The sequence below is a fragment of the Phyllobates terribilis genome, unplaced genomic scaffold (assembly GCF_046119375.1).
Source record: "Phyllobates terribilis strain yellow unplaced genomic scaffold, ASM4611937v1 Scaffold_126__1_contigs__length_5098115, whole genome shotgun sequence".
Lineage (NCBI taxonomy): Eukaryota > Metazoa > Chordata > Amphibia > Anura > Dendrobatidae > Phyllobates > Phyllobates terribilis.
Window position 1 is genome coordinate 4,443,564 of NW_027362886.1, and position 24,604 is coordinate 4,468,167.

Sequence of the window (24,604 nt, forward strand, 5' to 3'; positions counted from 1 at the left end):
TGCGTGCGAGTGTGTGCATGCGAGTGTGTGCGACTGTGTGCGAGTGTGTGCGAGTGTGTGAGTGCGAGTGTGTGCGAATGTGTGCGAGTGTGTGCGTGCGAGTGTGCACGAGTGTGCACGAGTGTGTGCGTGTAAGTGTGTGCGTGCGAGTGTGTGCGAGTGTGATCGAGTGAATGGGTGTGAGTGTGTGCGAGTGTGTGTGAGTGTGTGCGAGTGAGTGTGTGTGAGTGTGTATGAGTGAGTGTGTGAGTGTGTGCGTGTGTGTGAGTTTGTGTGCGAATGTGTGCGAGTGAGTGTGTGCGAGTGTGTGCGAGTGTGTTTGAGTGTGTGCGAGTGTGTGTGAGTGTGTGCTAGTGTGTGTAGGTGTGTGTGCGATTGTGTGTGTGAGTGTGTAGGACTGTATGTGCGAGTGTGTGCGACTGTGTTCGAGTGTGTGTGTGCGAGTGTGTGAGCATGTGTGAGTGTGTGCAAGTGTGTGCGTGCGAGTGTGTGTGCGAGTGTGTGTGATTGTGTATGAGTGAGTGTGTGCGAGTGTGTGCGAGTGTGTGTGCAAGTGTGTTTGAGTGAGTGTGTGTGCGAGTGTGTGTGCGAGTGTGTGCGCCAGTGTGTGTGTGCGAGTGTGTGCGAGTGTGTGCGTGCGAGTATGTGTGTGCACGCGAGTTTGTGCGAGTGTGTGAGTGTGTGTGCGAATGTGTGTGCGTGTGAGTGTGAGCGAGTGTGTATGAGTGTATGTGCGAGTGTGTGCCAGTGTGTGCGAGTGTGTGTGTGTGAGTGTGTGCAAGTGTGTGCGAGTGAGTGTGTGCGAGTGTGTGTGAGTGTGTGCGAGTGTGTGCATGCAAGTGTGTGCGTGCGAGTGTGTGCGAGTGTGTGCGACTGTGTGCGAGTGTGTGCGAGTGTGTGAGTGCGAGTGTGTGCGAATGTGTGCGAGTGTGTGCGTGTAAGTGTGTGCGTGCGAGTGTGCTCGAGTGAATGGGTGTGAGTGTGTGTGAGTGTGTGTGAGTGTGTGCGAGTGAGTGTGTGTGAGTGTGTATGAGTGAGTGTGTGTGAGTGTGTGCGCGTGTGTGAGTTTGTGTGCGAGTGTGTGCGAGTGAGTGTGTGCGAGTGTGTGCGAGTGTGTGTGAGTGTGTGCGAGTGTGTGCATGCGAGTGTGTGCGTGCGAGTGTGTGCGAGTGTGTGAGTGTGTGTGCGAATGTGTGTGCGAGTGAGTGTGTGCGAGTGTGTGTGAGTGTATGTGCGAGTGTGTGCAAGTGTGTGAGAGTGTGTGTGTGCGAGTGTGTGCAAGTGTGTGCGAGTGAGTGTGTGCGAGTGTGTGCAAGTGTGTGCGAGTGTGTGTGTGCGAGTGTGTGTGTAATTGTGTATGAGTGTGTGCGAGTGTGTGTGCGTTTGTGCGAGTGTGTGCGTGTGTGTGTGCGAGTGCGTGTGAGTGAGTGTGAGTGTGTGCGAGTGTGTGTGTGCAATTGTGTATGAGTGTGTGCGAGTATGTGTGAGTGTGTGCGAGTGTGTGCGAGTGTGTGCGTGCGAGTGTGTGCGTGCGAGTGAGTGCGAGTGTGTGCAAATGTGTGCGAGAGTGTGCGCGAGTGTGTGCGTGTGAGTGAGTGTGTGTGTGAGTGTGAGTGTGTGCTAGTGTGCATGAGTGTGTGAGTGTGTGCGAGTGTGCGTGAGTGTGCATGTGAGTGAGTGAGTGTGTGTGCGAGTGTGTGCGAGTGTGTGTGCGAGTGTGTGTGAGTGTGTACGAGTGTGTGTAGGAGTGTGTGCGAGTGTGTGCGATTGTGTGTGTGAGTGTTTAGGACTGTATGTGCAAGTGTGTGCGAGTGTGTTCGAGTGTGTGAGTGTGTGCGAGTGTGTGTGAGTGTGTGCAAGTGTGTGTGTGCGAGTTTGTGTGTGCGAGTGTGTGTGTGAGTGTGTGCAAGTGTGTTCGAGTGTGTGTGTGTGAGTGTGTGCGAGTGTGTGTGTGCGATTGTGTATTAGTGAATGTGTGCGAGTGTGCGTGCATGTGAGTGAGCGTGTGTGTGTGAGTGTGAGTGAGTGTGTGCGAGTGTTTGCGAGTGTGTGCGAGTGTGTGTGTGCGATTGTGCATAAGTGTGTGCGAGTGTGAGTGTGTAGGACTGTGTGTGCAAGTGTGTGTGCGAGTGTGTGCGAGTGTGTGTGAGTGTGTGCGAGTGTGTGTAGGAGTGTGTGCGATTGTGTGTGTGAGTGTGTAGGACTGTATGTGCGAGTGTGTGCGACTATGTTCGAGTGTGTGTGTGCGAGTGTGTGAGCATGTGTGAGTGTGTGCAAGTGTGTGCGTGCGAGTGTGTGTGTGCGAGTGTGTGTGATTGTGTATGAGTGAGTGTGCGATTGTGTGCAAGTGTGTGCGAGTGTGTATGAGTGTGTGTGCAAGTGTGTGCGAGTGTGTGGGTGCGAGTGTGTGCAAGTGTGTGCGAGTGTGTGTGAATGTGTGTTCGAGTGTGTGCGAGTGTGTGTGAATGTGTGCGAGTTTGTGTGTGCGAGTGTGTTTGTGCGATAGTGTATGAGTGTGTTCTAGTCTGTGTGAGTGTGTGCGAGTGTGTGCGAGTGTGTGTGTGCGAGTGCGTGCGAGTGAGTGTGAGTGTGTGTGAGTTTGTGCGAGTGTGTGCGAGTGTGTGTGTGTGAGTGAGTGTGTGTGTGAGTGTGTGCGAGTGTTTGCGAGTGTGTGTGTGAGTGTGTAGGACTGTGTGTGCGAGTGTGTGTGCGAGTGTGTGCGAATGTGTATGAGTGTATGTGCGAGTGTGTGTGCGAGTGTGTGTGTGAGTGTGTAGGACTGTATGTGCAAGTGTGTGCGAGTGTGTGTGTGTGAGTGTGTGCGAGTGTGTTTGTGATTATGTGCAAGTGTGTTCGAGTGTGTGTGTGCGAGTGTGTATGAGTGTGTGTGTGCGAGTGTGTTCGAGTGTTTGTGTGGGTGTGTGTGAGTGTGTGCATGAGTGAGTGTGTGTGACTGTGTGCGTGAGTGTGTGTGTTCGAGTGTGTGCGAGTGTGTGCGTGTGAGTGTGTGTGTGTGTGCGAGTGTGTACGATTGTGTGTGCGAGTGTGTGCAAGTGTGTGCGAGTGCGTGCGAGTGTGTGTGTGCGAGTGTGTGCGAGTGTGTGCGAGTGAGTGTGCAATTGTGTATGAGTGAGTGTGTGTGAGTGTGTGCGAGTGTGCGTGAGTGTGTGCGTGTGAGTGAGTGTGTGCATGCGAGTGCATGCGAGTGAGTGCGAGTGAGTGTGTGCGAGTGTGTGCGTGTAAGTGTGTGCGTGCGAGTGTGTGCGAGTGTGCTCGAGTGAATGGGTGTGAGTGTGTGCGAGTGTGTGTGAATGTGTGCGAGTTCGTGTGTGCGAGTGTGTGTGTGCGATTGTGTATGAGTGTGTGCGAGTCTGTGTGAGTGTGTGCGAGTGTGTGTGTGTGAGTGCGTGCGAGTGCGTGCGAGTGTGTGTGAGTGTGTGCGAGTGTGCGCGAGTGTGTGCATGTGAGTGAGTGTGTGTGTGAGTGTGATTGTGTGCTTGCGAGTGTGTGCTAGTGTGCATGAGTGTGTGCGCGAGTGTGTGTGTGTGAGTGAGAGAGTGTGTGTGTGAGTGTGTGCGAGTGTTTGCGAGTGTGTGTGTGGGTGTGTAGGACTGTGTGTGCGAGTGTGTGCGAATGTGTATGAGTGTATATGCGAGTGTGTGTGCGAGTATGTGCGAGTGTGTGCGATTGTGTGTGTGAGTGTGTAGGACTGTATGTGCAAGTGTGTGCAAGTGTGTGTGTGTGAGTGTGTGCGAGTGTGTGTGAGTGTGTGTGTGAGTGTGTGCAAGTGTGTTCGAGTGTGTGTGCGAGTGTGTATGAGTGTGCGTGTGTGCGAGTTTGTGTGCGAATGTGTGCGAGTGTGTTTGTGAGTGTGTGTGCGAGTGTGTGCGTGCGAGTGTGTGTGAGTGTGTGCGAGTGTGTGTGAGTGTGTGTGAGTGTGTGCAAGTGTGTGTGCGAGTGTGTTCAAGTGTGTGCAAATGTGCCCGAGTGTGCACGAGTGTGCACGAGTGAGTGTGTGCGAGTGTGTGCAAGTGTGTGTGAGTGTGTGCGAGTGTGTGTGTGCGAGTGTGTGTGAGTGTGTGTATGAGTGTGTGTTCGATTGTTTATAAGTGTGTGCGAGTGTGTGTGTGAGTGTGTGCGAGTGTGTGTGCAAGTGTGTGTGTACGAGTGTGTTCAATTGTGTGCGAGTGTGTGTGTGAGTGTGAGTGAGTGTGTACAAGTGTGTGCTAGTGTGTGCGATTGTGTGTGTGAGTGTGTAGGACTGTATGTGCGAGTGTGTGCGAGTGTGTATGAGTGTGTGTGTGAGTGTGTGCAAGTGTGTGCGAGTGAGTGTGTGTGAGTGTGTGTGCGAGTGTGTGCATGTGAGTGTGTGCATGCGAGTGTGTGCGTGCGAGTGTGTGCGAGTGTGTGCGAGTGAATGCGACTGTGTGCGAGTGTGTGTGTGTGAGTGTGTGTGCAAGTGTGTGCATGTGAGTGTGTGCATGCAAGTGTGTTCGAGTGTGTGTGTGTGAGTGTGTGCGAGTGTGTGTGTGCGATTGTGTATTAGTGAATGTGTGCAAGTGTGCGTGCGTGTGAGTGAGTGAGTGTGTGTGTGCGAGTGTGTGCGAGTGAGTGTGAGTGAGTGTGTGCGAGTGTGTGCGAGTGTGTGCGAGTGTGTGTGTGCGATTGTGCACAAGTGTGTGCGAGTGTGAGTGTGTAGGACTGTGTGTGCGAGTGTGTGTGCGAGTGTGTGCGAGTGTGTGTGAGTGTGTGCGAGTGTGTGTAGGAGTGTGTGCGATTGTGTGTGTGAGTGTGTAGGACTGTATGTGCGAGTGTGTGCGACTGTGTTCGAGTGTGTGTGTGCGAGTGTGTGAGCATGTGTGAGTGTGTGCAAGTGTGTGCGTGCGAGTGTGTGTGTGCAAGTGTGTGTGATTGTGTATGAGTGAGTGTGTGCGAGTGTGTGCGAGTGTGTGTGCAAGTGTGTTTGAGTGAGTGTGTGTGCGAGTGTGTGCGAGTGTGTGTGCGAGTGTGTGTGCCAGTGTGTGTGTGCGAGTGTGTGCGAGTGTGTGTGAGTGTGTGCGAGTGTGTGTAGGTGTGTGTGCGATTGTGTGTGTGAGTGTGTAGGACTGTATGTGCGACTGTGTTCGAGTGTGTGTGTGCGAGTGTGTGAGCATGTGTGAGTGTGTGCAAGTGTGTGCGTGCGAGTGTGTGTGTGCGAGTGTGTGTGATTGTGTATGAGTGAGTGTGTGCGAGTGTGTGCGAGTGTGTGTGCAAGTGTGTTTGAGTGAGTGTGTGTGTGCGAGTGTGTGCGAGTGTGTGTGCGAGTGTGTGTGCCAGTGTGTGTGTGCGAGTGTGTGCGAGTGTGTGCGTGCGAGTATGTGTGTGCACGCGAGTTTGTGCGAGTGTGTGTGCGAATGTGTGTGCGTGTGAGTGTGAGCGAGTGTGTATGAGTGTATGTGCGAGTGTGTGCCAGTGTGTGCGAGTGTGTGTGTGCGAGTGTGTGCAAGTGTGTGCGAGTGAGTGTGTGCGAGTGTGTGCGAGTGTGTGCGAGTGTGTGCATGCAAGTGTGTGCGTGCGAGTGTGTGCGAGTGTGTGCGAGTGTATGCGTGTGCGAGTGTTTGTGCGATTGTGTGCAAGTGTGTGCGAGGTTGTATGAGTGTGTGTGCGAGTGTGTGCAAGTGTGTGCGAGTGTGTGGGTGCGAGTGTGTGCAAGTTTGTGCGAGTGTGTGTGAATGTGTGTTTGAGTGTGTGCGAGTGTGTGTGAATGTGTGCGACTTCGTGTGTGCGAGTGTGTGTGTGCGATTGTGTATGAGTGTGTGCGAGTCTGTGTGATTGTGTGCGAGTGTGTGCGAGTGTGTGTGTGCGAGTGCGTGCGAGTGCGTGCGAGTGTGTGTGAGTGTGTGCGAGTGTGCGCGAGTGTGTGCATGTGAGTGTGTGTGTGAGTGTGATTGTGTGCTTGCGAGTGTGTGCTAGTGTGCATGAGTGTGTGCGCGAGTGTGTGTGTGTGAGTGAGAGAGTGTGTGTGTGAGTGTGTGCGAGTGTTTGCGAGTGTGTGTGTGAGTGTGTAGGACTGTGTGTGCGAGTGTGTGCGAATGTGTATGAGTGTATATGCGAGTGTGTGTGCGAGTATGTGCGAGTGTGTGCGATTGTGGGTGTGAGTGTGTAGGACTGTATGTGCAAGTGTGTGCAAGTGTGTGCGAGTGTGTGTGTGAGTGTGTGCGAGTGTGTGTGAGTGTGTGTGTGAGTGTGTGCAAGTGTGTTCGAGTGTGTGTGCGAGTGTGTATGAGTGTGCGTGTGTGCGAGTTTGTGCGAGTGTGTGTATGAGTGTGTGTGTTTGATTGTGCAAGTGTGTTTGTGAGTGTGTGTGCGAGTGTGTGCGTGCGAGTGTGTGTGAGTGTGTGCGAGTGTGTGTGAGTGTGTGCAAGTGTGTGTGCGAGTGTGTGCAAGTGTGTGCAAATGTGCCCGAGTGTGCACGAGTGTGCACGAGTGAGTGTGTGTGAGTGTGTGCAAGTGTGTGTGAGTGTGTGCGAGTGTGTGTGTGCGAGTGTGTGTGAGTGTGTGTATGAGTGTGTGTTCGATTGTTTATAAGTGTGTGCGAGTGTGTGTGTGAGTGTGTGCGAGTGTGTGTGCAAGTGTGTGTGTGCGAGTGTGTTCGATTGTGTGCGAGTGTGTGTGGGAGTGTGAGTGAGTGTGTACAAGTGTGTGCTAGTGTGTGCGATTGTGTGTGTGAGTGTGTAGGACTGTATGTGCGAGTGTGTGCAAGTGTGTATGAGTGTGTGTGTGAGTGTGTGCAAGTGTGTGCGAGTGTGTGCGATTTTGTGTGAGAGTGTGTAGGACTGTATGTGCGAGTGTGTGCGAGTGTGTATGAGTGTGTGTGTGAGTGTGTGCAAGTATGTGCGAGTGAGTGTGTGTGAGTGTGTGTGCGAGTGTGTGCATATGAGTGTGTGCGTGCGAGTGTGTGCGTGCGAGTGTGTGCGAGTGTGTGCGACTGTGTGCGAGTGTGTGCGAGTGTGTGAGTGCGAGTGTGTGCGAATGTGTGCGAGTGTGTGCGTGCGAGTGTGCACGAGTGTGCACGAGTGTGTGCGTGTAAGTGTGTGTGTGCGAGTGTGTGCAAGTGTGTGCGAGTGTGTGCGAGTGTGTGCGAGTGTGTGCGAGTGTGTGCATGCAAGTGTGTGCGTGCGAGTGTGTGCGAGTGTGTGCGAGTGTGTGAGTGCGAGTGTGTGCGAATGTGTGCGAGTGTGTGCGTGTAAGTGTGTGCGTGCGAGTGTGCTCGAGTGAATGGGTGTGAGTGTGTGTGAGTGTGTGTGAGTGTGTGCGAGTGAGTGTGTGTGAGTGTGTATGAGTGAGTGTGTGTGAGTGTGTGCGTGTGTGTGAGTTTGTGTGCGAGTGTGTGCGAGTGAGTGTGTGCGAGTGTGTGCGAGTGTGTGTGAGTGTGTGCGAGTGTGTGCATGCGAGTGTGTGCTTGCGAGTGTGTGAGTGTGTGTGCGAATGTGTGTGCGAGTGAGTGTGTGCGAGTGTGTGTGAGTGTATGTGCGAGTGTGTGCAAGTGTGTGAGAGTGTGTGTGTGCGAGTGTGTGCAAGTGTGTGCGAGTGAGTGTGTGCGAGTGTGTGCAAGTGTGTGCGAGTGTGTGTGTGCGAGTGTGTGTGTAATTGTGTATGAGTGTGTGCGAGTGTGTGTGCGTTTGTGCGAGTGTGTGCGTGTGTGTGTGCGAGTGCGTGTGAGTGAGTGTGAGTGTGTGCGAGTGTGTGTGTGCGATTGTGTATGAGTGTGTGCGAGTATGTGTGAGTGTGTGCGAGTGTGTGCGAGTGTGTGCGTGCGAGTGTGTGCGTGCGAGTGAGTGCGAGTGTGTGCAAATGTGTGCGAGAGTGTGCGCGAGTGTGCGCGAGTGTGTGCGTGTGAGTGAGTGTGTGTGTGAGTGTGAGTGTGTGCTAGTGTGCATGAGTGTGTGAGTGTGTGCGAGTGTGCGTGAGTGTGCATGTGAGTGAGTGAGTGTGTGTGCGAGTGTGTGCGAGTGTGTGTGCGAGTGTGTGTGAGTGTGTACGAGTGTGTGTAGGAGTGTGTGCGAGTGTGTGCGATTGTGTGTGAGTGTTTAGGACTGTATGTGCAAGTGTGTGCGAGTGTGTTCGAGTGTGTGAGTGTGTGCGAGTGTGTGTGAGTGTGTGCAAGTGTGTGTGTGCGAGTTTGTGTGTGCGAGTGTGTGTGTGAGTGTGTGCAAGTGTGTTCGAGTGTGTGTGTGTGAGTGTGTGCGAGTGTGTGTGTGCGATTGTGTATTAGTGAATGTGTGCGAGTGTGCGTGCATGTGAGTGAGTGTGTGTGTGTGAGTGTGAGTGAGTGTGTGCGAGTGTTTGCGAGTGTGTGCGAGTGTGTGTGTGCGATTGTGCATAAGTGTGTGCGAGTGTGAGTGTGTAGGACTGTGTGTGCAAGTGTGTGTGCGAGTGTGTGCGAGTGTGTGTGTGCGAGTGCGTGCGAGTGCGTGCGAGTGTGTGTGAGTGTGTGCGAGTGTGCGCGAGTGTGTGCATGTGAGTGTGTGTGTGAGTGTGATTGTGTGCTTGCGAGTGTGTGCTAGTGTGCATGAGTGTGTGCGCGAGTGTGTGTGTGTGAGTGAGAGAGTGTGTGTGTGAGTGTGTGCGAGTGTTTGCGAGTGTGTGTGTGAGTGTGTAGGACTGTGTGTGCGAGTGTGTGCGAATGTGTATGAGTGTATATGCGAGTGTGTGTGCGAGTATGTGCGAGTGTGTGCGATTGTGGGTGTGAGTGTGTAGGACTGTATGTGCAAGTGTGTGCAAGTGTGTGCGAGTGTGTGTGTGAGTGTGTGCGAGTGTGTGTGAGTGTGTGTGTGAGTGTGTGCAAGTGTGTTCGAGTGTGTGTGCGAGTGTGTATGAGTGTGCGTGTGTGCGAGTTTTTGCGAGTGTGTGTATGAGTGTGTGTGTTTGATTGTGCAAGTGTGTTTGTGAGTGTGTGTGCGAGTGTGTGCGTGCGAGTGTGTGTGAGTGTGTGCGAGTGTGTGTGAGTGTGTGCAAGTGTGTGTGCGAGTGTGTGCAAGTGTGTGCAAATGTGCCCGAGTGTGCACGAGTGTGCCCGAGTGTGCACGAGTGTGCACGAGTGAGTGTGTGTGAGTGTGTGTGAGTGTGTGCGAGTGTGTGTGTGCGAGTGTGTGTGAGTGTGTGTATGAGTGTGTGTTCGATTGTTTATAAGTGTGTGCGAGTGTGTGTGTGAGTGTGTGCGAGTGTGTGTGCAAGTGTGTGTGTGCGAGTGTGTTCGATTGTGTGCGAGTGTGTGTGGGAGTGTGAGTGAGTGTGTACAAGTGTGTGCTAGTGTGTGCGATTGTGTGTGTGAGTGTGTAGGACTGTATGTGCGAGTGTGTGCAAGTGTGTATGAGTGTGTGTGTGAGTGTGTGCAAGTGTGTGCGAGTGTGTGCGATTTTGTGTGAGAGTGTGTAGGACTGTATGTGCGAGTGTGTGCGAGTGTGTATGAGTGTGTGTGTGAGTGTGTGCAAGTATGTGCGAGTGAGTGTGTGTGAGTGTGTGTGCGAGTGTGTGCATATGAGTGTGTGCGTGCGAGTGTGTGCGTGCGAGTGTGTGCGAGTGTGTGCGAGTGTGTGCGACTGTGTGCGAGTGTGTGCGAGTGTGTGAGTGCGAGTGTGTGCGAATGTGTGCGAGTGTGTGCGTGCGAGTGTGCACGAGTGTGCACGAGTGTGTGCGTGTAAGTGTGTGCGTGCGAGTGTGTGCGAGTGTGCTCGAGTGAATGGGTGTGAGTGTGTGCGAGTGTGTGTGAGTGTGTGCGAGTGAGTGTGTGTGAGTGTGTGTGCGAGTGTGTGCGAGTGTGTGCAAGTGTGTGCGATTTTGTGTGAGAGTGTGTAGGACTGTATGTGCGAGTGTGTATGAGTGTGTGTGTGAGTGTGTGCAAGTGTGTGCGAGTGAGTGTGTGTGAGTGTGTGTGCGAGTGTGTGCATGTGAGTGTGTGCGTGCGAGTGTGTGCATGCGAGTGTGTGTGAGTGTGTGCGACTGTGTGCGAGTGTGTGCGAGTGTGTGAGTGCGAGTGTGTGTGCGAGTGTGTGCGAGTGTGTGTGCGAGTGTGTGCGCCAGTGTTTGTGTGCGAGTGTGTGCGAGTGTGTGCGTGCGAGTATGTGTGTGCACGCGAGTTTGTGCGAGTGTGTGAGTGTGTGTGCGAATGTGTGTGCGTGTGAGTGTGAGAGAGTGTGTATGAGTGTATGTGCGAGTGTGTGCCAGTGTGTGCGAGTGTGTGTGTGCGAGTGTGTGCAAGTGTGTGCGAGTGTGTGCGAGTGTGTGCGAGTGTGTGCGAGTGTGTGCATGCAAGTGTGTGCGTGCGAGTGTGTGCGAGTGTGTGCGAGTGTGTGCGAGTGTGTGAGTGCGAGTGTGTGCGAATGTGTGCGAGTGTGTGCGTGTAAGTGTGTGCGTGCGAGTGTGCTCGAGTGAATGGGTGTGAGTGTGTGTGAGTGTGTGTGAGTGTGTGCGAGTGAGTGTGTGTGAGTGTGTATGAGTGAGTGTGTGTGAGTGTGTGCGTGTGTGTGAGTTTGTGTGCGAGTGTGTGCGAGTGAGTGTGTGCGAGTGTGTGTGAGTGTGTGCGAGTGTGTGCATGCGAGTGTGTGCTTGCGAGTGTGTGAGTGTGTGTGCGAATGTGTGTGCGAGTGAGTGTGTGCGAGTGTGTGTGAGTGTATGTGCGAGTGTGTGCAAGTGTGTGAGAGTGTGTGTGTGCGAGTGTGTGCAAATGTGTGCGAGTGAGTGTGTGCGAGTGTGTGCAAGTGTGTGCGAGTGTGTGTGTGCGAGTGTGTGTGTAATTGTGTATGAGTGTGTGCGAGTGTGTGTGCGTTTGTGCGAGTGTGTGCGTGTGTGTGTGCGAGTGCGTGTGAGTGAGTGTGAGTGTGTGCGAGTGTGTGTGTGCGATTGTGTATGAGTGTGTGCGAGTATGTGTGAGTGTGTGCGAGTGTGTGCGAGTGTGTGCGTGCGAGTGTGTGCGTGCGAGTGAGTGCGAGTGTGTGCAAATGTGTGCGAGAGTGTGCGCGCGTGTGCGCGAGTGTGTGCGTGTGAGTGAGTGTGTGTGTGAGTGTGAGTGTGTGCTAGTGTGCATGAGTGTGTGAGTGTGTGCGAGTGTGCGTGAGTGTGCATGTGAGTGAGTGAGTGTGTGTGCGAGTGTGTGCGAGTGTGTGTGCGAGTGTGTGTGAGTGTGTACGAGTGTGTGTAGGAGTGTGTGCGAGTGTGTGCGATTGTGTGTGAGTGTTTAGGACTGTATGTGCAAGTGTGTGCGAGTGTGTTCGAGTGTGTGAGTGTGTGCGAGTGTGTGTGAGTGTGTGCAAGTGTGTGTGTGCGAGTTTGTGTGTGCGAGTGTGTGTGTGAGTGTGTGCAAGTGTGTTCGAGTGTGTGTGTGTGAGTGTGTGCGAGTGTGTGTGTGCGATTGTGTATTAGTGAATGTGTGCGAGTGTGCGTGCATGTGAGTGAGTGTGTGTGTGTGAGTGTGAGTGAGTGTGTGCGAGTGTTTGCGAGTGTGTGCGAGTGTGTGTGTGCGATTGTGCATAAGTGTGTGCGAGTGTGAGTGTGTAGGACTGTGTGTGCAAGTGTGTGTGCGAGTGTGTGCGAGTGTGTGTGAGTGTGTGCGAGTGTGTGTAGGAGTGTGTGCGATTGTGTGTGTGAGTGTGTAGGACTGTATGTGCGAGTGTGTGCGACTATGTTTGAGTGTGTGTGTGCGAGTGTGTGAGCATGTGTGAGTGTGTGCAAGTGTGTGCGTGCGAGTGTGTGTGTGCGAGTGTGTGTGATTGTGTATGAGTGAGTGTGCGATTGTGTGCAAGTGTGTGCGAGTGTGTATAAGTGTGTGTGCGAGTGTGTGGGTGCGAGTGTGTGCAAGTGTGTGCGAGTGTGTGTGAATGTGTGTTCGAGTGTGTGCGAGTGTGTGTGAATGTGTGCGAGTTTGTGTGTGCGAGTGTGTTTGTGCGATAGTGTATGAGTGTGTTCTAGTCTGTGTGAGTGTGTGCGAGTGTGTGCGAGTGTGTGTGTGCGAGTGCGTGCGAGTGAGTGTGAGTGTGTGTGAGTTTGTGCGAGTGTGTGCGAGTGTGTGTGTGTGAGTGAGTGTGTGTGTGAGTGTGTGCGAGTGTTTGCGAGTGTGTGTGTGAGTGTGTAGGACTGTGTGTGCGAGTGTGTGTGCGAGTGTGTGCGAATGTGTATGAGTGTATGTGCAAGTGTGTGCGAGTGTGTGTGTGTGAGTGTGTGCGAGTGTGTTTGTGATTATGTGCAAGTGTGTTCGAGTGTGTGTGTGCGAGTGTGTATGAGTGTGTGTGTGATTGTGTGTTCGAGTGTTTGTGTGGGTGTGTGTGAGTTTGTGCATGAGTGAGTGTGTGTGACTGTGTGTGTGAGTGTGTGTGTGCGAGTGTGTGCGAGTGTGTGCGTGTGAGTGTGTGTGTGTGTGTGTGTGCGAGTGTGTACAATTGTGTGTGCAAGTGTGTGCGAGTGCGTGCGAGTGTGTGTGTGCGAGTGTGTGCGAGTGTTTGCGAGTGAGTGTGCAATTGTGTATGAGTGAGTGTGTGTGAGTGTGTGCGAGTGTGCATGAGTGTGTGCGTGTGAGTGAGTGTGTGCATGCGAGTGCATGCGAGTGAGTGCGAGTGAGTGTGTGCGAGTGTGTTTGCGAGTGTGTGTGAGTGTGTGCAAGTGTGTGCGAGTGTGTGCGAGTGTGTGGGTGCGAGTGAGTGCGAGTGTGTGCAAATGTGTGTGAGAGTGTGTGAGTGTGGGCGTGCGAGTGTGTGCTAGTGTGCGCGAGTGTGTGTCAGTGTGTGCGAATGTGCGTGAGTGTGTGCGTGTGAGTGAGTGTGTGTGTGATTGTGAGTGTGTGCTTGCGAGTGTGTGCTAGTGTGCATGAGTGTGTGAGTGTGTGCGAGTGTGTGTGTGAGTGTGTGCAAGTGGGGTTTGCGAGTGTGTGTGAGTGTGTAGGACTGTGTGTGCGAGTGTGCCCGAGTGTGTGCGAATGTGTATGAGTGTATGTGCGAGTGTGTGTGCGAGTGTGTGTGAGTGTGTGCGAGTGTGTGTAGGAGTGTGTGCGAGTGTGTGTAGGAGTGTGTGTGAGTGTGTGCGATTGTGTGTGTGAGTGTGTAGGACTGTATGTGCGAGTGTGTGCAAGTGTGTTCGAGTGTGTGTGTGCGAGTGTGTGAGTGTGTGTGAGTGTGTGCAAGTGTGTGTGTGCGAGTGTGTGTGTGCGAGTGTGTGTGCGTGCGAGTGTGTACGGGTGTGTATGAGTGTGTGTGTGTGTGTGCAAGTGTGTGCGAGTGCGTGCGAGTGTGTGTATGAGTGTGTGCGAGTGTGTACAAATGAGTGTGTGCGAGTGTGTGCGTGTGTGTGTGCGATTGTGTATGAGTGAGTGTGTGTGAGTGTGTGTGAAAGTGTGTTCGAGTGTGTGTGTGAGTGTGTGCGTGCGAGTGAGTGCGAGTGCGTGCAAATGTGTGCGAGTGTGTGCGAGTGTGTGCATGCAAGTGTGTGCGTGCGAGTGTGTGCGAGTGTATGCGTGTGCGAGTGTTTGTGCGTGTGTGTGCGAGTGTGTGTGCGATTGTGTGCAAGTGTGTGCGAGGTTGTATGAGTGTGTGTGCGAGTGTGTGCAAGTGTGTGCGAGTGTGTGGGTGCGAGTGTGTGCAAGTTTGTGCGAGTGTGTGTGAATGTGTGTTCGAGTGTGTGCGAGTGTGTGTGAATGTGTGCGACTTCGTGTGTGTGAGTGTGTGTGTGCGATTGTGTATGAGTGTGTGCGAGTCTGTGTGATTGTGTGCGAGTGTGTGCGAGTGTGTGTGTGCGAGTGCGTGCGAGTGCGTGCGAGTGTGTGTGAGTGTGTGCGAGTGTGCGCGAGTGTGTGCATGTGAGTGTGTGTGTGAGTGTGATTGTGTGCTTGCGAGTGTGTGCTAGTGTGCATGAGTGTGTGCGCGAGTGTGTGTGTGTGAGTGAGAGAGTGTGTGTGTGAGTGTGTGCGAGTGTTTGCGAGTGTGTGTGTGAGTGTGTAGGACTGTGTGTGCGAGTGTGTGCGAATGTGTATGAGTGTATATGCGAGTGTGTGTGCGAGTATGTGCGAGTGTGTGCGATTGTGTGTGTGAGTGTGTAGGACTGTATGTGCAAGTGTGTGCAAGTGTGTGCGAGTGTGTGTGTGTGAGTGTGTGCGAGTGTGTGTGAGTGTGTGTGTGAGTGTGTGCAAGTGTGTTCGAGTGTGTGTGCGAGTGTGTATGAGTGTGCGTGTGTGCGAGTTTGTGCGAGTGTGTGTATGAGTGTGTGTGTTTGATTGTGCAAGTGTGTTTGTGAGTGTGTGTGCGAGTGTGTGCGTACGAGTGTGTGTGAGTGTGTGCGAGTGTGTGTGAGTGTGTGCAAGTGTGTGTGCGAGTGTGTGCAAGTGTGTGCAAATGTGCCCGAGTGTGCACGAGTGTGCACGAGTGAGTGTGTGTGAGTGTGTGCAAGTGTGTGTGAGTGTGTGCGAGTGTGTGTGTGCGAGTGTGTATGAGTGTGTGTATGAGTGTGTGTTCGATTGTTTATAAGTGTGTGCGAGTGTGTGTGTGAGTGTGTGTGAGTGTGTGTGCAAGTGTGTGTGTGCGAGTGTGTTCGATTGTGTGCGAGTGTGTGTGGGAGTGTGAGTGAGTGTGTACAAGTGTGTGCTAGTGTGTGCGATTGTGTGTGTGAGTGTGTAGGACTGTATGTGCGAGTGTGTGCAAGTGTGTATGAGTGTGTGTGTGAGTGTGTGCAAGTGTGTGCGAGTGTGTGCGATTTTGTGTGAGAGTGTGTAGGACTGTATGTGCGAGTGTGTGCGAGTGTGTATGAGTGTGTGTGTGAGTGTGTGCAAGTATGTGCGAGTGAGTGTGTGTGAGTGTGTGTGCGAGTGTGTGCATATGAGTGTGTGCGTGCGAGTGTGTGCGTGCGAGTGTGTGCGAGTGTGTGCGAGTGTGTGCGACTGTGTGCGAGTGTGTGCGAGTGTGTGAGTGCGAGTGTGTGCGAATGTGTGCGAGTGTGTGCGTGCGAGTGTGCACGAGTGTGCACGAGTGTGTGCGTGTAAGTGTGTGCGTGCGAGTGTGTGCGAGTGTGCTCGAGTGAATGGGTGTGAGTGTGTGCGAGTGTGTGTGAGTGTGTGCGAGTGAGTGTGTGTGAGTGTGTGTGCGAGTGTGTGCGAGTGTGTGCGAGTGTGTGCGATTTTGTGTGAGAGTGTGTAGGACTGTATGTGCGAGTGTGTATGAGTGTGTGTGTGAGTGTGTGCAAGTGTGTGCGAGTGAGTGTGTGTGAGTGTGTGTGCGAGTGTGTGCATGTGAGTGTGTGCGTGCGAGTGTGTGCATGCGAGTGTGTGCGAGTGTGTGCGACTGTGTGCGAGTGTGTGCGAGTGTGTGAGTGCGAGTGTGTGCGAATGTGTGCGAGTGTGTGCGTGCGAGTGTGCACGAGTGTGTGCGTGTAAGTGTGTGCGTGTGAGTGTGTGCGAGTGTGCTCGAGTGAATGGGTGTGAGTGTGTGCGAGTGTGTGTGAGTGTGTGCGAGTGAGTGTGTGTGAGTGTGTGTGCGAGTGTGTGCGAGTGTGTGTGTGAGTATGTGCGCCAGTGTTTGTGTGCGAGTGTGTGCGAGTGTGTGCGTGCGAGTATGTGTGTGCACGCGAGTTTGTGCGAGTGTGTGTGCGAATGTGTGTGCGTGTGAGTGTGAGAGAGTGTGTATGAGTGTATGTGCGAGTGTGTGCCAGTGTGTGCGAGTGTGTGTGTGCGAGTGTGTGCAAGTGTGTGCGAGTGTGTGCGAGTGTGTGCGAGTGTGTGCGAGTGTGTGCATGCAAGTGTGTGCGTGCGAGTGTGTGCGAGTGTGTGCGAGTGTGTGCGAGTGTGTGAGTGCGAGTGTGTGCGAATGTGTGCGAGTTTGTGCGTGTAAGTGTGTGCGTGCGAGTGTGCTCGAGTGAATGGGTGTGAGTGTGTGTGAGTGTGTGTGAGTGTGTGCGAGTGAGTGTGTGTGAGTGTGTATGAGTGAGTGTGTGTGAGTGTGTGCGTGTGTGTGAGTTTGTGTGCGAGTGTGTGCGAGTGAGTGTGTGCGAGTGTGTGCGAGTGTGTGTGAGTGTGTGCGAGTGTGTGCATGCGAGTGTGTGCGTGCGAGTGTGTGCGAGTGTGTGAGTGTGTGTGCGAATGTGTGTGCGAGTGAGTGTGTGCGAGTGTGTGTGAGTGTATGTGCGAGTGTGTGCAAGTGTGTGAGAGTGTGTGTGTGCGAGTGTGTGCAAGTGTGTGCGAGTGAGTGTGTGCGAGTGTGTGCAAGTGTGTGCGAGTGTGTGTGTGCGAGTGTGTTTGTAATTGTGTATGAGTGTGTGCGAGTGTGTGTGCGTTTGTGCGAGTGTGTGCGTGTGTGTGTGCGAGTGCGTGTGAGTGAGTGTGAGTGTGTGCGAGTGTGTGTGTGCGATTGTGTATGAGTGTGTGCGAGTATGTGTGAGTGTGTGCGAGTGTGTGCGAGTGTGTGCGTGCGAGTGTGTGCGTGCGAGTGAGTGCGAGTGTGTGCAAATGTGTGCGAGAGTGTGCGCGAGTGTGCGCGAGTGTGTGCGTGTGAGTGAGTGTGTGTGTGAGTGTGAGTGTGTGCTAGTGTGCATGAGTGTGTGAGTGTGTGTGAGTGTGCGCGAGTGTGCATGTGAGTGAGTGAGTGTGTGTGCGAGTGTGTGCGAGTGTGTGTGCGAGTGTGTGTGAGTGTGTACGAGTGTGTGTAGGAGTGTGTGCGAGTGTGTGCGATTGTGTGTGAGTGTTTAGGACTGTATGTGCAAGTGTGTGCGAGTGTGTTCGAGTGTGTGAGTGTGTGCGAGTGTGTGTGAGTGTGTGCAAGTGTGTGTGTGCGAGTTTGTGTGTGCGAGTGTGTGTGTGAGTGTGTGCAAGTGTGTTCGAGTGTGTGTGTGTGAGTGTGTGCGAGTGTGTGTGTGCGATTGTGTATTAGTGAATGTGTGCGAGTGTGCGTGCATGTGAGTGAGTGTGTGTGTGTGAGTGTGAGTGAGTGTGTGCGAGTATTTGCGAGTGTGTGCGAGTGTGTGTGTGCGATTGTGCATAAGTGTGTGCGAGTGTGAGTGTGTAGGACTGTGTGTGCAAGTGTTTGTGCGAGTGTGTGCGAGTGTGTGTGAGTGTGTGCGAGTGTGTGTAGGAGTGTGTGCGATTGTGTGTGTGAGTGTGTAGGACTGTATGTGCGAGTGTGTGCGACTATGTTCGAGTGTGTGTGTGCGAGTGTGTGAGCATGTGTGAGTGTGTGCAAGTGTGTGCGTGCGAGTGTGTGTGTGCGAGTGTGTGTGATTGTGTATGAGTGAGTGTGCGATTGTGTGCAAGTGTGTGCGAGTGTGTATAAGTGTGTGTGCAAGTGTGTGCGAGTGTGTGGGTGCGAGTGTGTGCAAGTGTGTGCGAGTGTGTGTGAATGTGTGTTCGAGTGTGTGCGAGTGTGTGTGAATGTGTGCGAGTTTGTGTGTGCGAGTGTGTTTGTGCGATAGTGTATGAGTGTGTTCTAGTCTGTGTGAGTGTGTGCGAGTGTGTGCGAGTGTGTGTGTGTGAGTGCGTGCGAGTGAGTGTGAGTGTGTGTGAGTTTGTGCGAGTGTGTGCGAGTGTGTGTGTGTGAGTGAGTGTGTGTGTGAGTGTGTGCGAGTGTTTGCGAGTGTGTGTGTGAGTGTGTAGGACTGTGTGTGCGAGTGTGTGCGAATGTGTATGAGTGTATGTGCAAGTGTGTGTGCGAGTGTGTGTGTGAGTGTGTAGGACTGTATGTGCAAGTGTGTGCGAGTGTGTGTGTGTGAGTGTGTGCGAGTGTGTTTGTGATTATGTGCAAGTGTGTTCGAGTGTGTGTGTGCGAGTGTGTATGAGTGTGTGTGTGCGAGTGTGTTCGAGTGTTTGTGTGGGTGTGTGTGAGTGTGTGCATGAGTGAGTGTGTGTGACTGTGTGTGTGAGTGTGTGTGTGCGAGTGTGTGCGAGTGTGTGCAAGTGTGTTCGAGTGTGTGTGTGCGAGTGTGTGAGTGTGTGTGAGTGTGTGCAAGTGTGTGTGTGCGAGTGTGTGTGTGCGAGTGTGTGTGCGTGCGAGTGTGTACGGGTGTGTATGAGTGTGTGTGTGTGTGTGCAAGTGTGTGCGAGTGCGTGCGAGTGTGTGTATGAGTGTGTGCGAGTGTGTACAAATGAGTGTGTGCGAGTGTGTGCGTGTGTGTGTGCGATTGTGTATGAGTGAGTGTGTGTGAGTGTGTGTGAAAGTGTGTTCGAGTGTGTGTGTGAGTGTGTGCGTGCGAGTGAGTGCGAGTGCGTGCAAATGTGTGCGAGTGTGTGCGAGTGTGTGCATGCAAGTGTGTGCGTGCGAGTGTGTGCGAGTGTGTGCGAGTGTATGCGTGTGCGAGTGTTTGTGCGTGTGTGTGCGAGTGTGTGTGCGATTGTGTGCAAGTGTGTGCGAGGTTGTATGAGTGTGTGTGCGAGTGTGTGCAAGTGTGTGCGAGTGTGTGGGTGCGAGTGTGTGCAAGTTTGTGCGAGTGTGTGTGAATGTGTGTTCGAGTGTGTGCGAGTGTGTGTGAATGTGTGCGACTTCGTGTGTGTGAGTGTGTGTGTGCGATTGTGTATGAGTGTGTGCGAGTCTGTGTGATTGTGTGCGAGTGTGTGCGAGTGTGTGTGTGCGAGTGCGTGCGAGTGCGTGCGAGTGTGTGTGAGTGTGTGCGAGTGTGCGCGAGTGTGTGCATGTGAGTGTGTGTGTGAGTGTGATTGTGTGCTTGCGAGTGTGTGCTAGTGTGCATGAGTGTGTGCGCGAGTGTGTGTGTGTGAGTGAGAGAGTGTGTGTGTGAGTGTGTGCGAGTGTTTGCGAGTGTGTGTGTGAGTGTGTAGGACTGTGTGTGCGAGTGTGTGCGAATGTGTATGAGTGTATATGCGAGTGTGTGTGCGAGTATGTGCGAGTGTGTGCGATTGTGTGTGTGAGTGTGTAGGACTGTATGTGCAAGTGTGTGCAAGTGTGTGCGAGTGTGTGTGTGTGAGTGTGTGCGAGTGTGTGTGAGTGTGTGTGTGAGTGTGTGCAAGTGTGTTCGAGTGTGTGTGCGAGTGTGTATGAGTGTGCGTGTGTGCGAGTTTGTGCGAGTGTGTGTATGAGTGTGTGTGTTTGATTGTGCAAGTGTGTTTGTGAGTGTGTGTGCGAGTGTGTGCGTACGAGTGTGTGTGAGTGTGTGCGAGTGTGTGTGAGTGTGTGCAAGTGTGTGTGCGAGTGTGTGCAAGTGTGTGCAAATGTGCCCGAGTGTGCACGAGTGTGCACGAGTGAGTGTGTGTGAGTGTGTGCAAGTGTGTGTGAGTGTGTGCGAGTGTGTGTGTGCGAGTGTGTATGAGTGTGTGTATGAGTGTGTGTTCGATTGTTTATAAGTGTGTGCGAGTGTGTGTGTGAGTGTGTGTGAGTGTGTGTGCAAGTGTGTGTGTGCGAGTGTGTTCGATTGTGTGCGAGTGTGTGTGGGAGTGTGAGTGAGTGTGTACAAGTGTGTGCTAGTGTGTGCGATTGTGTGTGTGAGTGTGTAGGACTGTATGTGCGAGTGTGTGCAAGTGTGTATGAGTGTGTGTGTGAGTGTGTGCAAGTGTGTGCGAGTGTGTGCGATTTTGTGTGAGAGTGTGTAGGACTGTATGTGCGAGTGTGTGCGAGTGTGTATGAGTGTGTGTGTGAGTGTGTGCAAGTATGTGCGAGTGAGTGTGTGTGAGTGTGTGTGCGAGTGTGTGCATATGAGTGTGTGCGTGCGAGTGTGTGCGTGCGAGTGTGTGCGAGTGTGTGCGAGTGTGTGCGACTGTGTGCGAGTGTGTGCGAGTGTGTGAGTGCGAGTGTGTGCGAATGTGTGCGAGTGTGTGCGTGCGAGTGTGCACGAGTGTGCACGAGTGTGTGCGTGTAAGTGTGTGCGTGCGAGTGTGTGCGAGTGTGCTCGAGTGAATGGGTGTGAGTGTGTGCGAGTGTGTGTGAGTGTGTGCGAGTGAGTGTGTGTGAGTGTGTGTGCGAGTGTGTGCGAGTGTGTGCGAGTGTGTGCGATTTTGTGTGAGAGTGTGTAGGACTGTATGTGCGAGTGTGTATGAGTGTGTGTGTGAGTGTGTGCAAGTGTGTGCGAGTGAGTGTGTGTGAGTGTGTGTGCGAGTGTGTGCATGTGAGTGTGTGCGTGCGAGTGTGTGCATGCGAGTGTGTGCGAGTGTGTGCGACTGTGTGCGAGTGTGTGCGAGTGTGTGAGTGCGAGTGTGTGCGAATGTGTGCGAGTGTGTGCGTGCGAGTGTGCACGAGTGTGTGCGTGTAAGTGTGTGCGTGTGAGTGTGTGCGAGTGTGCTCGAGTGAATGGGTGTGAGTGTGTGCGAGTGTGTGTGAGTGTGTGCGAGTGAGTGTGTGTGAGTGTGTGTGCGAGTGTGTGCGAGTGTGTGTGTGAGTATGTGCGCCAGTGTTTGTGTGCGAGTGTGTGCGAGTGTGTGCGTGCGAGTATGTGTGTGCACGCGAGTTTGTGCGAGTGTGTGTGCGAATGTGTGTGCGTGTGAGTGTGAGAGAGTGTGTATGAGTGTATGTGCGAGTGTGTGCCAGTGTGTGCGAGTGTGTGTGTGCGAGTGTGTGCAAGTGTGTGCGAGTGTGTGCGAGTGTGTGCGAGTGTGTGCGAGTGTGTGCATGCAAGTGTGTGCGTGCGAGTGTGTGCGAGTGTGTGCGAGTGTGTGCGAGTGTGTGAGTGCGAGTGTGTGCGAATGTGTGCGAGTTTGTGCGTGTAAGTGTGTGCGTGCGAGTGTGCTCGAGTGAATGGGTGTGAGTGTGTGTGAGTGTGTGTGAGTGTGTGCGAGTGAGTGTGTGTGAGTGTGTATGAGTGAGTGTGTGTGAGTGTGTGCGTGTGTGTGAGTTTGTGTGCGAGTGTGTGCGAGTGAGTGTGTGCGAGTGTGTGCGAGTGTGTGTGAGTGTGTGCGAGTGTGTGCATGCGAGTGTGTGCGTGCGAGTGTGTGCGAGTGTGTGAGTGTGTGTGCGAATGTGTGTGCGAGTGAGTGTGTGCGAGTGTGTGTGAGTGTATGTGCGAGTGTGTGCAAGTGTGTGAGAGTGTGTGTGTGCGAGTGTGTGCAAGTGTGTGCGAGTGAGTGTGTGCGAGTGTGTGCAAGTGTGTGCGAGTGTGTGTGTGCGAGTGTGTTTGTAATTGTGTATGAGTGTGTGCGAGTGTGTGTGCGTTTGTGCGAGTGTGTGCGTGTGTGTGTGCGAGTGCGTGTGAGTGAGTGTGAGTGTGTGCGAGTGTGTGTGTGCGATTGTGTATGAGTGTGTGCGAGTATGTGTGAGTGTGTGCGAGTGTGTGCGAGTGTGTGCGTGCGAGTGTGTGCGTGCGAGTGAGTGCGAGTGTGTGCAAATGTGTGCGAGAGTGTGCGCGAGTGTGCGCGAGTGTGTGCGTGTGAGTGAGTGTGTGTGTGAGTGTGAGTGTGTGCTAGTGTGCATGAGTGTGTGAGTGTGTGTGAGTGTGCGCGAGTGTGCATGTGAGTGAGTGAGTGTGTGTGCGAGTGTGTGCGAGTGTGTGTGCGAGTGTGTGTGAGTGTGTACGAGTGTGTGTAGGAGTGTGTGCGAGTGTGTGCGATTGTGTGTGAGTGTTTAGGACTGTATGTGCAAGTGTGTGCGAGTGTGTTCGAGTGTGTGAGTGTGTGCGAGTGTGTGTGAGTGTGTGCAAGTGTGTGTGTGCGAGTTTGTGTGTGCGAGTGTGTGTGTGAGTGTGTGCAAGTGTGTTCGAGTGTGTGTGTGTGAGTGTGTGCGAGTGTGTGTGTGCGATTGTGTATTAGTGAATGTGTGCGAGTGTGCGTGCATGTGAGTGAGTGTGTGTGTGTGAGTGTGAGTGAGTGTGTGCGAGTATTTGCGAGTGTGTGCGAGTGTGTGTGTGCGATTGTGCATAAGTGTGTGCGAGTGTGAGTGTGTAGGACTGTGTGTGCAAGTGTTTGTGCGAGTGTGTGCGAGTGTGTGTGAGTGTGTGCGAGTGTGTGTAGGAGTGTGTGCGATTGTGTGTGTGAGTGTGTAGGACTGTATGTGCGAGTGTGTGCGACTATGTTCGAGTGTGTGTGTGCGAGTGTGTGAGCATGTGTGAGTGTGTGCAAGTGTGTGCGTGCGAGTGTGTGTGTGCGAGTGTGTGTGATTGTGTATGAGTGAGTGTGCGATTGTGTGCAAGTGTGTGCGAGTGTGTATAAGTGTGTGTGCAAGTGTGTGCGAGTGTGTGGGTGCGAGTGTGTGCAAGTGTGTGCGAGTGTGTGTGAATGTGTGTTCGAGTGTGTGCGAGTGTGTGTGAATGTGTGCGAGTTTGTGTGTGCGAGTGTGTTTGTGCGATAGTGTATGAGTGTGTTCTAGTCTGTGTGAGTGTGTGCGAGTGTGTGCGAGTGTGTGTGTGTGAGTGCGTGCGAGTGAGTGTGAGTGTGTGTGAGTTTGTGCGAGTGTGTGCGAGTGTGTGTGTGTGAGTGAGTGTGTGTGTGAGTGTGTGCGAGTGTTTGCGAGTGTGTGTGTGAGTGTGTAGGACTGTGTGTGCGAGTGTGTGCGAATGTGTATGAGTGTATGTGCAAGTGTGTGTGCGAGTGTGTGTGTGAGTGTGTAGGACTGTATGTGCAAGTGTGTGCGAGTGTGTGTGTGTGAGTGTGTGCGAGTGTGTTTGTGATTATGTGCAAGTGTGTTCGAGTGTGTGTGTGCGAGTGTGTATGAGTGTGTGTGTGCGAGTGTGTTCGAGTGTTTGTGTGGGTGTGTGTGAGTGTGTGCATGAGTGAGTGTGTGTGACTGTGTGTGTGAGTGTGTGTGTGCGAGTGTGTGCGAGTGTGTGCGTGTGAGTGTGTGTGTGTGTGTGTGCGAGTGTGTACAATTGTGTGTGCGAGTGTGTGCAAGTGTGTGCGAGTGCGTGCGAGTGTGTGTGTGCGAGTGTGTGCGAGTGTGTGCGAGTGAGTGTGCAATTGTGTATGAGTGAGTGTGTGTGAGTGTGTGCGAGTGTGCGTGAGTGTGTGCTTGTGAGTGAGTGTGTGCATGCGAGTGCATGCGAGTGAGTGCGAGTGAGTGTGTGTGAGTGTGTGCGAATGTGTGCGAGTGTGTTTGCGAGTGTGTGTGAGTGTGTGCAAGTGTGTGCGAGTGTGTGCGAGTGTGTGGGTGCGAGTGAGTGCGAGTGTGTGCAAATGTGTGTGAGAGTGTGTGAGTGTGGGCGTGCGAGTGTGTGCTAGTGTGCGCGAGTGTGTGTCAGTGTGTGCGAATGTGCGTGAGTGTGTGCGTGTGAGTGAGTGTGTGTGTGATTGTGAGTGTGTGCTTGCGAGTGTGTGCTAGTGTGCATGAGTGTGTGAGTGTGTGCGAGTGTGTGTGTGAGTGTGTGCAAGTGGGGTTTGCGAGTGTGTGTGAGTGTGTAGGACTGTGTGTGCGAGTGTGCCCGAGTGTGTGCGAATGTGTATGAGTGTATGTGCGAGTGTGTGTGCGAGTGTGTGTGAGTGTGTGCGAGTGTGTGTAGGAGTGTGTGCGAGTGTGTGTAGGAGTGTGTGTGAGTGTGTGCGATTGTGTGTGTGAGTGTGTAGGACTGTATGTGCGAGTGTGTGCAAGTGTGTTCGAGTGTGTGTGTGAGTGTGTGTGAGTGTGTGCAAGTGTGTGTGTGCGAGTGTGTGTGTGCGAGTGTGTGTGATTGTGTATGAGTGAGTGTGTGCGAGTGTGTGTGTGAGTGTGTGCGAGTGTGTGCGAGTGTGTGTGTGAGTGTGTGCAAGCATGTTTGAGTGTGTGTGTGCGAGTGAGTTTGAGTGTGTGTGTGCGAGTGTGTGTGTGCATGAGTGAGTGTGTGCAAGCCTGTGAGAGTGTGTGTGTGTGAGTGTGTGCGAGTGTGTGTGCGAGTGTGTGTGTGCGAGTGTGTGCGTGCGAGTGTGTTTGAGTGTGTGTGCGAGTGTGTGTGCGTGCGAGTGTGTACGGGTGTGTATGAGTGTGTGTGTGTGTGTGCAAGTGTGTGCGAGTGCGTGCGAGTGTGTGTATGAGTGTGTGCGAGTGTGTACAAATGAGTGTGTGCGAGTGTGTGCGTGTGTGTGTGCGATTGTGTATGAGTGAGTGTGTGCGAGTGTGTGTGAAAGTGTGTTCGAGTGTGTGTGTGAGTGTGTGCGTGCGAGTGAGTGCGAGTGCGTGCAAATGTGTGCGAGTGTGTGCGTGTGTGCGCGAGTGTGTGCATGTGAGAGAGTGTGTGTGTGAGTGTGATTGTGTGCTTGCGAGTGTGTGCTAGTGTGCATGAGTGTGTGCGCGAGTGTGTGTGTGAGTGAGAGAGTGTGTGTGTGAGTGTGTGCGAGTGTTTGCGAGTGTGTGTGTGAGTGTGTAGGACTGTGTGTGCGAGTGTGTGCGAATGTGTATGAGTGTATATGAAAGTGTGTGTGCGAGTATGTGCGAGTGTGTGCGATTGTGTGTGTGAGTGTGTAGGACTGTATGTGCAAGTGTGTGCAAGTGTGTGCGAGTGTGTGTGTGTGAGTGTGTGCGAGTGTGTGTGAGTGTGTGTGTGAGTGTGTGCAAGTGTGTTCGAGTGTGTGTGCGAGTGTGTATGAGTGTGCGTGTGTGCGAGTTTGTGTGCGAGTGAGTGTGTGCGAATGTGTGCGAGTGTGTTTGTGAGTGTGTGTGCGAGTGTGTGCGTGTGAGTGTGTGTGAGTGTGTGCGAGTGTGTGTGAGTGTGTGCAAGCGTGTGTGCGAGTGTGTGCAAGTGTGTGCAAATGTGCCCAAGTGTG